At 36.6% G+C, this 13,676-nt stretch overlaps 1 pseudogene; it reads right to left on the reverse strand.

Annotated features, from left to right (window-relative positions):
- Nucleotides 1-9,774: 9,774 nt before the first annotated feature.
- The window catches only part of LOC102813116, a 16,892-nt pseudogene continuing 12,990 nt past the window's right edge, over nucleotides 9,775-13,676 (reverse strand).

Consider the following 13,676-nt stretch of genomic DNA (forward strand, 5'->3'; position numbering starts at 1 on the left):
ACTCCTGCATCCCTGGTATGAATCCTGCTTGGTCATGATGTACTATTTTCTTAATATGTTGTTGAATTCTATTGGCTAGGATTTTGTTGAGAATGTTTTCATTCATTTTTATGAGGGATGTTGTTGTTGTTAAGTGTCGTCGAGTCGGTTCAGACCCATAGCGACCCTGTACAGGGTTTCCGAGGGTGTAAATCTTTATGGGAGTAGAAAGCTTCATCTTGTTCTATAATTAACTTTTTTTTAGTTATGCCATTCCTGGTGTTGGTATGAAAATTATGTTTGCTTTATAAAATATATTAGGAAGTTGTCTATCTTTTTCTATATTCTCAAATACTTTGAGTAGAATTGGTGACAACTGTTCTCTGAATTTTTGGTAAAATTCACCAGTAAATCTAATTGTGCCTGGACTATTTTTGGTTGGCAGTTTTTGATTACTTGATCAATTTCTTCTTTTGTTATACGTCTGTTCAAGTTTTTTACTTCACAAGGTGAAAGTTTAGAAAGGTTGTGTTTTTCTAAAAATGTGTCTATATTCTCTATATTTTGGAAATTTGTTGGAGTACAACTCTTCATAGTATTCTGTTATGATCCTTTTTATTTCCATTGGTTTTGTTGTGATGCCATCCATGTGATGTCTTATGCATGTTATTTGTGGCTTTTCCCTCTTTTATTTAATTATATTTGACAGTGGTTTATCAATTTCACTTTCCAAGACCCAGCTTCTTGTCCTGTTGATTCTTTCTAGAGTTTTTCTGTTTTCTGTCTCATTTATTTCTGCTAGAATCTTTATTATTTCCTTTCTTCTGGTGACTTTAGTTTTACTTTGCTGGTCTTTTTCTAGTCGTAGATGTTGTGTTAATGTGTTTAATTTTTTGGTTCCTTCTTCTTTTTTGATGTGTGCATTTATTGCTATACATTTTCCCTCTCATTTCTGCTTTGCTGTGTCCCAGATATTTCGGTATGTTGCGCTTTCATTCTCATTTGTTTCTAGGAACTTAAGTTCACTATTTATTTGTTGTACTATCTTGTAGTTTTTAAGCAGAGTGTTTTTCAATTTCCATGTATTTGATTTTATATCCCTGAATCTTCCTAGTGTTGATTTTTAATTTTATGGACTTATGATCTGAAAAGATGCTTTGTAGCATAATGATGTTTTAAAATTTATTGAGACTTCCTTTGTGGCATATCACATGGTCTATTCTGGAAAATGTCCCATGTGCACTGGAAAAGAATGTGTATTGTACTATTATTGGGTTGAATGTTCTGTACAAATCTATGAAGTTAACTTGGTGGATTATGTTATTTAGTTCCTCTATGTCTTTGTTGAGTTTCTTTCTGGTTGCTTTATCCTTCTCAAAAGTGATGTTTTAACAGTTCCCACTGTTATTGTATGGTTGTCTATTTCTTCAATTCTGTTGGGGCTTTATTTAAGGATTTGGTGGGTCTTTCATTGGGAGCATAGATATTTATTTTGATTATGGTCCTCTTTTTCAGCTGACCTTTAAATCATGATTATGTCTTTCTTCATCTCTTATGCTAGTTTTTGCCTTAAAGCTTCTTTTATCAGACATTAGTATAGACATGCCTGCTCATTTTTTAAATTTTTATTAGTTTATTATATATTTTTCCATATTATAATTTTTAGTCTATGTTTGTCTTTGTGTGTAAGGTGTGCCTCTTTTAGGCAGCTTATTGAAGGATCCTGATTTCTAATCCATTCTATCTCTTGATGAGCATTGAATCCACTGATATCACTGTAATTATTGATAGGTATGTTTTAATTCTTGTTGTTAAGTACCATGGGGTCAGTTCTGACACATAGCGGTCTTGCACAGGGTTTCCAAGGCTGTAAATCTTTACAGGAGCCTCCCTGTGCAGCGTCGCTATGAATCAGAACCAACTCCAAGGCACAACACCACCATGTTTTAATTGCTATCATTATTCTGTTTCTTTTTTGTGGTGCTGCTGTTTTCATTGTTCTGCATGCTTTCATGTGCTGAATTCCTTTTTTTTACTTATGCGTTTTCTTGTAAATCTCTTCATAATTTTAATGTTACCAAAATCTTGGATTTTCCGTTTCTTGTTTTGATGTGAAGATGTATTATGTTACTTTTGGGTTATCCTGTACTTTTTTAATATCTTCATCATTTTAAAACAGTCTATTTTATCCTGAAATATACCTAACCTCCTTATACTTCAATCTCTGTTACTCTACTTTGCCCTTTTTTGTTTTCTATTTGTCCTGATCATAGACTGACATCCCAGATTCCTAATTTTATTCTTGTTGTTTTATTTTATTCTAGCCTCTTCCATATCTGAACTGAGTTCTGGTGTTGATGCCACTTATGTCAGTCTCTGATTATTGTCTGTTCTTTCTGGTTCTCAATCCAAATAACTCCCTTAGTATGTGTTTAGCACTGACTTGGCTTTTACAAAATCCCTCAATTTCTGTTTATCCTCAAATTACTGATTTTTGCTATCATATTTGATTAACAGCTTTGTTGGGTAAATGATTCTTGGTTGGCAGCTTTTTTCTTTCAGAGTTTTGTATATGTTTCCCTAATGCCTTCCCATATTCATGGTTTCTGCTTATAATCAGAGCCTACTTTTATTTGTTTTCCTTTGTAGGTATCACTTCTTTTTCCCCTTAGTTGCTTTCAGTCTTCTTTGCTTGTCTTTGATTTTCAAGTGTTTGATTATATGTCTTGGTGACGTTTTGTTGGGGTCTATCCTGCCAGGGGTTCGTTTAGCTTATTGAATGGTTCAGGAAGCTAGATAAATTTTCTTCCAGCATCTCATCAATTTTCTCTTCTGTGGTTTTCTTTGTTTCTTCCTATTTTGTAATTCCAATCATCCATAGGTTATTCCTCTTCAAGGCAAAGATGAGCCCTTTAGGTTGGAAGACTCTCAAAATATCAACGTGGAAGAGCTGTCTCCATAAACTAAAGTTTGTTGTGGTGATATGAATGGAATAAAGCTTTCAGGGCCTTCAATGGCTGATGAAAGACTACTCAAAATGAGGAGAAACCACTGCAAATAATCTATTAATTGCAAAATTGAATGTAAGAAAAATGAATCTAAGAAAATTGTAAGTTGTCAAAAACAAAATGAAAAGCATAAATATTGATATCCTAGGCAATAGTAACATTGTGAAGTATGAGTATTCTGGAACACTTAATTGTGCTCACGAGGAATCTGTACATGGAACAAGAGGCAGATGTTCAAACAGAACATGTGAACACTTAATGGTTTAAAATCAAGAAAGGTGTGCAACAGGGTTGCATTCTTTAACCATACTTATTCAGCCCGTATGCTGAGCAAATAATCTGAGAAACTGGGTTATATGAAGAAAAATGAGGCATCAGGATTTGAAGAAGACTCATTAACAACCTGTGACATGCAGATGATACAACCTTGCTTGCTGAAAGTGAGAAGGACTTAAAATACTTACTGATGAAGATCCAAGAGCAAAGCCTTTGGTATGGATTGCATTTCTATGTAAAGAAAACAAAAATCCTCACCACTGGACCAATAAACAACATTCTTGTCAATGGAGAAAATATTAAAATTGTGAAGGATTTCATTCTTCTTGGATCAACCATCAACATTCATGGAAGCAGCAGTCAAGAAATCAAAGGACATATTTCATTAAGCAAATCTGCTGCACAAGGCTTTGCTAAAGAGCAAAGATGTCAGCTTGAGGTCTAAGGTGCACCTGGCCCAGGCCATGGTATTTTCAATAACCTCATATGCATTTGAAAGCTGGAAAGTGAATAAGGAAGACCATAGAAGAATTGATGTCTTTGAGTTAAGGTGTTGGAGGAGAATATTGAAAGTACCATGGACTGCCAAAAGAACAAACAGATCTGCATTGGAAGAAGTGCATCCAGAGTGCTCCTTTGGAGGCCAGGATGACCAAATTTCATCTTGCATAGTTTAGCTATATTGTCAAAAGGGACCAGTGGCTGAAGAAGGATATCATATTTGGTAAAGTGGAGGGTCAGAGAAAAAGAGGAAGACCCCCAGCAATATGGTTTGACAAAATTGACTCAAGCATGGCAATAATCGTGAGGTTGGACAAGGACTGGGAAATGTTTTGCATATGAGTTGTGCATATGAGTTGGTACTGACTCAATGACACCTAACAACAACAACAAGGCATTAGTAAGGTGAAATGGACTGGTATTGACCATTTTGAATCTGACCGTCATATTGTTTACTATGCCAGGAATGATAAGTTCAAGAGAACTAACTTAGCAGTCATCATCAAAAAGAATATTTTGTAGTCTGACTTAAAGTACAATGCTGTCTGTAATGGAAGAATAGCCATGTACCTTCAAGGAAGAGCACTTAACACCACTATTATTTAAATTTACTCACCAACCATTAAAGCCAGTGATGATGAAATTGAGATTTCTACAACTTCTGCAGTTTGAAATCAATTAAACATGCAATCAATATGTATTGCTAATTACTGGTGATTGAGATGTGAAGATTGTAAATAAATAGGAAGTATAAGTAGTTGGAAAGTATGGACTTTGTGATAGAAATGATGCTCAAGATTACTTATTAGAATTTTCAAGATCAATGACTTATTCATTACATATATCTTTTTAAAAACAACATAAAATGTAATTATACACATGGATCAAACCAGGTGGAATACACAGAAATCAAATTGACTGTATCTGTGGGAAAAGACAGTGGAAATACTCGATATCATCAGCAAATGCAGCCCAGGGACAACTATGAAACATGCCATCAGTTGCTCATATGCAAGTTCAGGTTGAAGCTGAAGAAAATTAAAACACATCAACAAGAGACAAAGGATGTGTTTCAACACATTCCATATGATTAAAGAGCATCTCAAGAACAGATTTCTTACATTGGACACTAATTATCAAAAAGCAGAAGAGGTATGTGATGACATCTGGAACATCATACAAAAGGAAGGTAAAAGGTTATTTAAAAGACAGGAAAGAATAAAATTCTAAAGTTGATGTCAGAAAAGACTGAAGTTTGCTTTACAATGCATAGATGTAAAAGTGAATCGAAGAAATGAGGAAGTAAAAGAGCTGAACAAAAAATTTCAAAGGGCACCTCAAAAGGACAAAATTAATTATTATAATTCAAATACCTGGAGTTAGAAAAACAAAATGGAAGAACATGTTCAGTATTTCTCATACTAAAAGAAATGAAGGAAAAAATATAAGCTTATACTTGAAATATTGAAGGATTCCTTGGGGAAAATGTTGAATGATACAGAAAACATCAGAAGAAGAATGAAGGAATACAGAGTCTCTGTACCAAAGAGAAATAGTCACTGTGCCAATAAAAACTTGTCCATGTTCAACCATTTCAAGAGGTAGCTTATGATGTACGTTTTAATGGATAGTAATGAAAGAAGTCCATGCTACACTGAAGGCACTGGAAAGACAAAACAACAAAAAAGCAAAGCTCCAGGAATTCATGGAATTTAAATTGAGTTTTTCAATTACCTGATGAAAAAGAGGAGGGTTCTACTCTTCTAAATCAAGAAATTTGGAAGACAGCTACCTGGCTAGCTAACCCAATGCAGAAATAATTGAACAATATATTTAAAATCACATGCAAGTAATTTTTACTGAAAATAATTCCAAGTGGTTGCAGTAGTACACTAACAGAGAGATGCCATGAATTCAAACCAAATTCAGAAGAGGACATGGAATGACAGACATATCATTGATGATGTCAGATGCATCTTCACTGAAAGCAGAGAATACCAGAAAGGTGTTAACTTGTGCTTTATTGTCTATGTAAATGCATTAAATTTTGTGTATGATAACCAGCTATGGTTATCTTAATTGTACAAATAATTACCTACTACTTAGACCAAGAGGTAGGTAGTCAAACAATACAAGGGGTTACTAAATGGTTTAAAATCAGGAAAGTTGTGCACCAAGGTTGTAGCATTTTGCTATACTTATTCAACTATATGATGAGGAAATAAAATGAGAAGATTGATTATATGGGGAAGAATGAAATACCAGGATTTGTGGAAGACTAACAACCTGGGATATGCAGATAACACAACATTGCTTATTCCCTCTTGAGGAACTAATCCTTCTTGATGACATTTCCAAATAAAGAGAGGTGAGCTCGCATCATCTTCCCTTCTAAGGAACTCTCTGACTATACTTCTTCCAAGACAGAATTGTTTATTCACTGTCTGTTCATGGTATTTTCAATATTCTTTGCCAACACCATAATTCAAATACATCTATTCTTCTGACTTCCTTATTCATTGTCTGACTTTCATAAGCATATGAGGCAATTGCAAATACCATGGCTAGGTCAAGCGCACCTTATTCCTCAAACTGACATCTTTGCTCTTAACATTTTAAAGAGATATTTTGTAGTACACTTTCTAGATATACTACGTCTTTGGATTTCTTGACTGCTGCTTCCATGACTGTTGATTGTGTATTCAAGCAAAATGAAAACTTTGACAACTTTAATCTTTCTCTGCTTATAGTGATGTTATTTATTTTTCCAGTTTGTGAAGATTTTCATTGTATTTACATTAAGATGCAATCTATACTGAAGTATTTGACCTTGATCAGCGTGTCATCTTCAGAATTCAGTTTGGTGTCCGGCTACTCCCTGTAGATGCACTGATGTAACTGTTTTTTAATTATCCACATCAACTTTTACATGCGATATTAGCAATATTGTTTGATGATCTCCACATTCTGTTGGGTCACCTTTCTTTTAAATGATATCAAACATGCAAAATTTGGACAGTGAATAAGGAAGACTGTAGAAGAATTGATGCACTTAAGTTATGGTGTTGGAGGAGACTATTAAAAGTACCATGGACTGCCAATAGAATAAACAGGTCTATGTTGGAGGAAGTACAGACAGAGTGCTCCTTAAAAGCCAGGATGGTCATACTTCATATCTCAAACCTCAGAAATACTATCAAGAGGGACCAGTCACTAGAGAAGGATATCATGTTTGGTAAAGTGGAGGGTAGGAGAAAATGAGGACGCCTCTATCAAGATGGATTGGCACAGTGGCAGCAACAAGAGGCTCAAACATAGCAATTACTATGAGGTTGGCCCAGGTCTGTGCAGTATTTCATTCTGTTGTGTGTAGGGTTGCTATGACTTGGTACCGACGTGATGGAACCTAACAACAAAAGCATCCTGTTGTGGTGCTATAGGATAAGCACTGAAAAGTCTGTTTGTACCACAAGGTTGGTGGTTCAAACTCACCAACCACTCTTTGGAAACCCTATACATCAGGGTTGGGGATCCTTTTCTCTGTCAAGGGCCATTTGGATATTTATAATTTCATTTGTGAGCAATACATAATTAGCCACATAAAAATTTGTCTGCTCTATTTAGTGAAACATTTAACTAACTTACTTTGAATCATTTTGACAACACATAATAACAAGAAATCTGATGATTGGAACTACTTTTCCTTGGTAAGAAGTGTAATGTTAGCTAGTATTGCTGATGTTGCTACTTGGTCAGTATCAAGCACAGTCGACTCTGTGATGATAAATTTTGAAAAGAATTACTGGAAGCAATAAGTTGTTATGAACACAGATACATATTTCAGTGCATGTCACCTCAAAGTGGGACATTCTTCATTGCTTATGTAACATTTATAGAAGACTGGGAGTTAACTGTACTTAGCTTTCAGCTCATTAAGGCTTTAAAGCTGAATGATTTCATGTTGTAGGTTATCAGGCATATCAGCTGGTTCCACAATGAACTATGTGGCAAAGATGTTCAATTCCATTTGTTTACTTTTCATGTCCATGAGTTTTTCATTAAATGCCTCAATTAGTTCAGCACATTCACCAGCATATTCAAGTGTCTTAGAAGGCTTTTGTACTCCCAGCATGGGGAAATGCACTGATTTATTTTTTTTCAAGTTGTACTTCCCACAGCCTTAATTTAGCTTGAAATGGCTTCATTTTTAAAAAGAGGGAGCTGAGTTAGAACACTGCAGCTTGACCTTCAGCTCTGAGAGGTACTTGCTAATGTCCAATATGAACACTAGATTACACAGCCACTTGCTATCATTGAGTTCCCTGACAGGTTCTCCCTTCATCTACATGAACTGCTTGACTTCATCCTGAAATTCATAAAACCTCATGATCATGTTCCCATGACTCAGCCACTACATTTCACAGTGCATATTCAGAGTCAAGATCAGTCAATAACTCCTTAAACTGGCAGCTTTTAACAAAATGTATGCATGGCACCATTGTTTTCATCATATTATTGAGACACAATGAATGTACACTGAGATTTTCTTAGTAATATATTACAATTCCATGTAATTAAATCACTTGGACAAAACTGAGATGGGTCAGTCCTTCCTTGACAAATGCAATTAACCCTTTTTACAAGCCAACCGTGACTGGAGCGCCATCTATAGTCAGGCCACTTACTTTCCAAATGTTAAATTAAGCTTTTTCATTGATGAAACAAGTCTCTCAAACAAGTCCTCACCTCTTGTAGTGCCATGCATGAATTCCAATGACAGCAATTACTCTCACTGTCAAACTCTGCAGTTATCTCATGAAGGATAATGCCCAGTAGGGCAGTATTTGCTATGTCCTTTGTCTCATGACAAGTTTGAGAGAAAAATTGAATATCTGCAGAATCCTTTAATGTTTACTTGTTTTTTTGTTTTTAATGTCTTGTGCTAAATCAGTAATCATCAGTAATCCAATCTGAGTGGTTCTTTGAGACAAACTAACACTCTGCAACACTTTTTCTTTAGTGCTAACAACTCCACAGCAGCCACCATGCACTGTTTCATAAACTCTCCCTTTACAACAGGCCACAGCTTCTTTGAGACTGGCTTGCTCACCAATTGAATCTTCTGAATAATATTTTATTTGTCACAAAAAGGCCCAGAGAAAGTGATTTATTGTGATTCCAAGCTCTGTGAAGAGCACTGATTTTATCCAGAGGCATTTGGCCTTCAAATTCATTGAGTTCAGCATGCTTTGATCTGTAATGACACTCCAGGTAGGTTTTTCCATTACTGCGAACACACCTTCACAAACTAGACATGCAAGCTTACCTTTAACTTCAACAACAACAAAAAAATCACTTGTCCATTTCTCCTGGAAAGATCAAAACTGTAGATGCAATTTGTAGGATGTTACACCAATTTAGTTTGTTGTTGCTGTTGTTGTTGTTTTAGTGTAAATAAACTTTATTGAAGACAGTGTCTCTGTATGGAGACAGAAAATTATGTCTACATAAGCACAAGTTGTAACATTCTAAAAGGAATGTCAACAATTACAATGATCATGGTCTATAATCACATTTTAGAAGCATTTTCAACCATTTCTAAAGTGCCTCTGTATGGAGACAGAAGATTGTGTCTACATAAGCACAAGTTGTAACATTCTAAAAGGAATGTCAACAATTACAATGACCATGGTCTATAATCACATTTTAGAAGCATTTTCAACCATTTCTAAAGAAATGCTTGCAACATTGTTAATACATATAAAAACTACTTTCAATAAACAGCAAAACACTGATAGACTTTTCCAGTATAAGATACAGTGTCAACACAAAAGGGAGGCATAAATGTTTAATTTATGAAATCATAATGAAATATTTATTGTAAAGAAAAATTAAAAAGCTTTCAAATAAAGGCGATTATTGAACCAACGTGAAGAGCACAATTTGAACTTTAAGTTAAATCATCTCTTAAAACTGTCCTCTGAATAACGTCAGTTCTAAAGCATTGAATTCAGTACTGCAAATATTCCTCAGATTGAAGTTTGGCAATGATGCAGTCCAACTGTCTCTTCACTTCCCACTATGAGAAATTGCTCATGTCATAATATTGAGTGGTAATTTTCACCAACCATTATGGCTTGATGTCTGTACATGTCTGGATATAGTTTGTTGTAATCATGAACTCATTATAAAGCATTGTGGTCATTCAGGTTGTGGTCAAGAACAGTAGCAGGGTGCAACTGAACCACTTGGTTGTCTTTCACAGTTAAGTAATACCCTGTCCATTCTAAATGTGACACCTGAATATACCCAGTAACCAAAGCTTTTTGTATATTAATGTATTAGTCCCTGCTTGTAAAGTCAGTATTCTGCAGAGACAAATTAAACCTGTCCATAATCCAGGGTAGCTGCTGGCGTACATTGTCTGCAGACATCAGGGACCTGTAGTTAATGAAATTGTCATAACACCACTGAACCAATTCATGATTTTGTTTAAAAGCATGGTAGACATTCAGCAGTATCAGATGATCTCCGTATGTGGGCAAACCTCTTCTTGGCCTCATCTGTGGCTTTCTTGGCCTCTGTGGGACAAACAAAACACTATGGGACTGCAATATAGCAGTAATAGAAAAGACCTCATTAGAACAGTTGTAGTCACAACTTGCAATAACCATTTTAGCAAGCTGTGGATCCAGGTGGAATTCCTCCATCATGGACCCAGATTCTATCAGATCTCCATTGCCATTTAAAGCAGCCAGATAATTCAAAAGTTCCAGGGCCCTCCTCAGAGTTTCCAGAGCTGGTGGATCCATAAAATCAAAATGTATCAAATCATTAATGCCAAGTTTCTTAAATTGGAACACAACTGATCCCAAATTAGATCTCAATATCTCATGAAACGTGGTAGCGTGCATTTCTGTTTTATAAGCTTTCTCTGTGTAAAGTCAAAAGCACTTCCTACCTCTTGTAAGACCAGCTTGACCAGCCCTTTGTTGAGCTGAAGCTTTACTAACAGCTGTCACCAAAAGGGACTCAACTCTGATTTGAGGATGGTATACGTTTTGTTTTGCAAATCCAGGATCAATGACGAACACCACACCATCTATTGTCAGTGATGTCTCTGCAATATTAGTGGACATAACCACCTTTCTCCCAATTACACCATTGTTTCATTTGGAGGTAGAGGCTCCAAAATCCTTTGCAGCTGCTGAGGTGGGAGTGTAGAATACAATGGAATGATTGTAATGTCCCCAGCTTCAGGGCCCAATTCATTAACCTTTCACTTAATTATCTTACAGGCTTCATCAATTTCCTTTTGGCCAGTTAAGAAAAGCAGAAGATCCCCTTCCACTTCACACATATGAATTTGGATCACTGTTCAAATCGCTGCTTCAAGATTGTTTCTTTCAGGTTCTGGAGTATAAAAGATCTCAACAGATGTGTACGTCCAGGAATAGTTAAGAGAGGACAATTATCAAAGTAAATCAGGAATTTTCCCCGCATCTAGAGTTGCACTCATGACTATAACCTTTAAATCTGATCTGTCTCACAACTTCCTTCAGAACACCCATGAGAATATCTGTAGCCAAGGTTCTATCCTGAGCCTCATCAATAATTATCACACCATACCGGAAGGGATCATTCTTAGCTTCTTGAAGTAGTATCTGCAGTACTGCAGTCTTCTAATCCAATGGTGCAACCAACTTCCTGGCCCAACATCACATCCATTTCATAAGCAACTCTTTGAGCCACAATCAGTGCAGCCACTATTTGAGGCTGGGTACAGGAAACTCCTTTCTTGGGTCCTGGTAAGGAGCGCATGTACTTCACACACCACTCTGGATGGAATCCGAGTTGTTTTACCAGACCCAGTTTCGCCAGCCAGTAACAAAGATTCATGTCTAACCAGAATATGTGTAAACCTATCCTTGAATTTCCAAACAGGCAGCTGGAGTCATTTCTTTAGGATATCATCGTATCGAGGAGTATGTGGTAAATTGGTGAATGGATTGATTCACTGTGGGAGTGATGTGTGTCCCGGTGTGTGCTGAATGAGCAGAATGTGTTGAATGGGTTGAGTGTGCAGAATGGGTTGAGTGAGCTGAGTGGGAAACTTTGAGGGGTGGTAATCTAGGACTCGAAACTACCAGTTGTTCTGCGGGAGAAAGATGAGGCTTTCTACTTCCGTAAAGATTTACACCCTCGGAAACCCTGTACAGGGTCGTTATGGGTCAGAACCGACTAGACGGCACTTAACAACAACAATCTAGGACTGATAAGCACGGCATTAGTTGAAGCTTGCAGTTCCTCCTTTTCTTTTTCCTTCTCTCTCTCCCGTTCTCTGTCTCTTCTATCACCTTCTGTTCTGTATCTTTAGACCTATCTTCACTATCTCCTGCACAATCTCAGTCCTTTCCATTGGTCCCCCACATGCTTTTTGATGGAGGGGTAATTCTCCCCCAGGTCCAAACAGTGTTGCTTGAGTATCTTCCTACTCTTCGAGCCGGTGGTTACCAAGAAAGAGAGAAAAGCAGCTGATGTCTGTAACAGCGCAGTTGAGGGCAGCTACTGAAGTCTGGAGAACCCCTCCGCCTCCCGCTACAACAGTCTACAGGGTGTGGCCAGAAACCACCAATCAAGTTTTAGTAACTATCCAGTATGTGTGCCTTCCATGATACGATTATTTTACTTTGATCACTGTTCTATTCCTGCATCTTGGATTTGGATCATATCCAATGTACGTATCATTGACTCTTGAGGTCTTTACTGTGTACTCTAATTTCTTTAATCTTCATCTGATATTCAGCTTCTTTGTGGATTGTTGATCATGGATATGTGAACAAAGATTATATTGGAGTCATCATCTGTGTCAACAAAAAAGTAGACCACATCGTCATCAATCTTCAGAGGCAAGGTCATCAGTGTTGTGAGGAATTATCTCATGCATCTGTCTCATCATTACTGGATGATATTTTACCTTAGTGTGTTAACATTTTCACAACGTGTACATTCCAAGCCTGCCTGGCACTGATTGTCCTCTAACTTCAAAACAATACAGGCAGATGGGCCACGGGCAGCTGATGAAAAGCATATTGGACGTTCCTTGCTTGTTCCTCATAATTTAAGTTATTATTATGATTCCCTTAATATAATTCTAATTTGGTGCTGTGGGATAAAGTACTGAACCTGGAAGTCAGTATGAACAGCAAGGTCAGCAGTTGAAACGCACCATACTTTTCCTCAGGAACCCCATGACAAATTCATAATGAGCTGAAACAGATTAGACGCCACTTAACAAAAACAACAAAAACAATATAAACATATGATGCTATGAAAAATCCTAGATTTACTGAATTTGGGGTCCTTCCTGTTGTTGCTTTGGCAGTGCCAGACCAAATGATTTCACAGATCTACTGCCTACTGGCTGCATGATCCCCATCCCTGCCGTACAGGGTCACTATGAGTTGGAACAAATGTAATGGCACTTAACAATAACATTTCCTTAATTTTTCCACATCTGAGCCATTCAACTGACTCTCAGAACAACTTTAATGGTTCAGATTCTTAGAATTCCTTGTCTTTCAAAAAAAACAATCACCTACTCTTTTGCAGACTTCAAACATAAATAATCTAAAACTTTTTCCACATTGTCACCAGGATAATTAATATGAAATACAGATATATAACTTCAGTTTTCTTTCAAAACTTCAGTGGCTTCTCATTGTTTGAAATCCACATACCTGCTCTCTAACTTATGCCTCCTTGATTTAGTTCTTCCACTTTCCTTGTTGTCCTTAAATCTGCCTTATAAGCTTTGCTCTAGCAATGCTGAATTTATGATTTCATAAAAATTGCTTTGATGCATTCCACTTACCTTTGTAAATGGAGTTTTTTTCAGAAGGAATGTACTTT

This window comes from Chrysochloris asiatica, unplaced genomic scaffold, assembly GCF_000296735.1.
Source record: "Chrysochloris asiatica unplaced genomic scaffold, ChrAsi1.0 scaffold00225, whole genome shotgun sequence".
NCBI classification, from domain to species: domain Eukaryota; kingdom Metazoa; phylum Chordata; class Mammalia; order Afrosoricida; family Chrysochloridae; genus Chrysochloris; species Chrysochloris asiatica.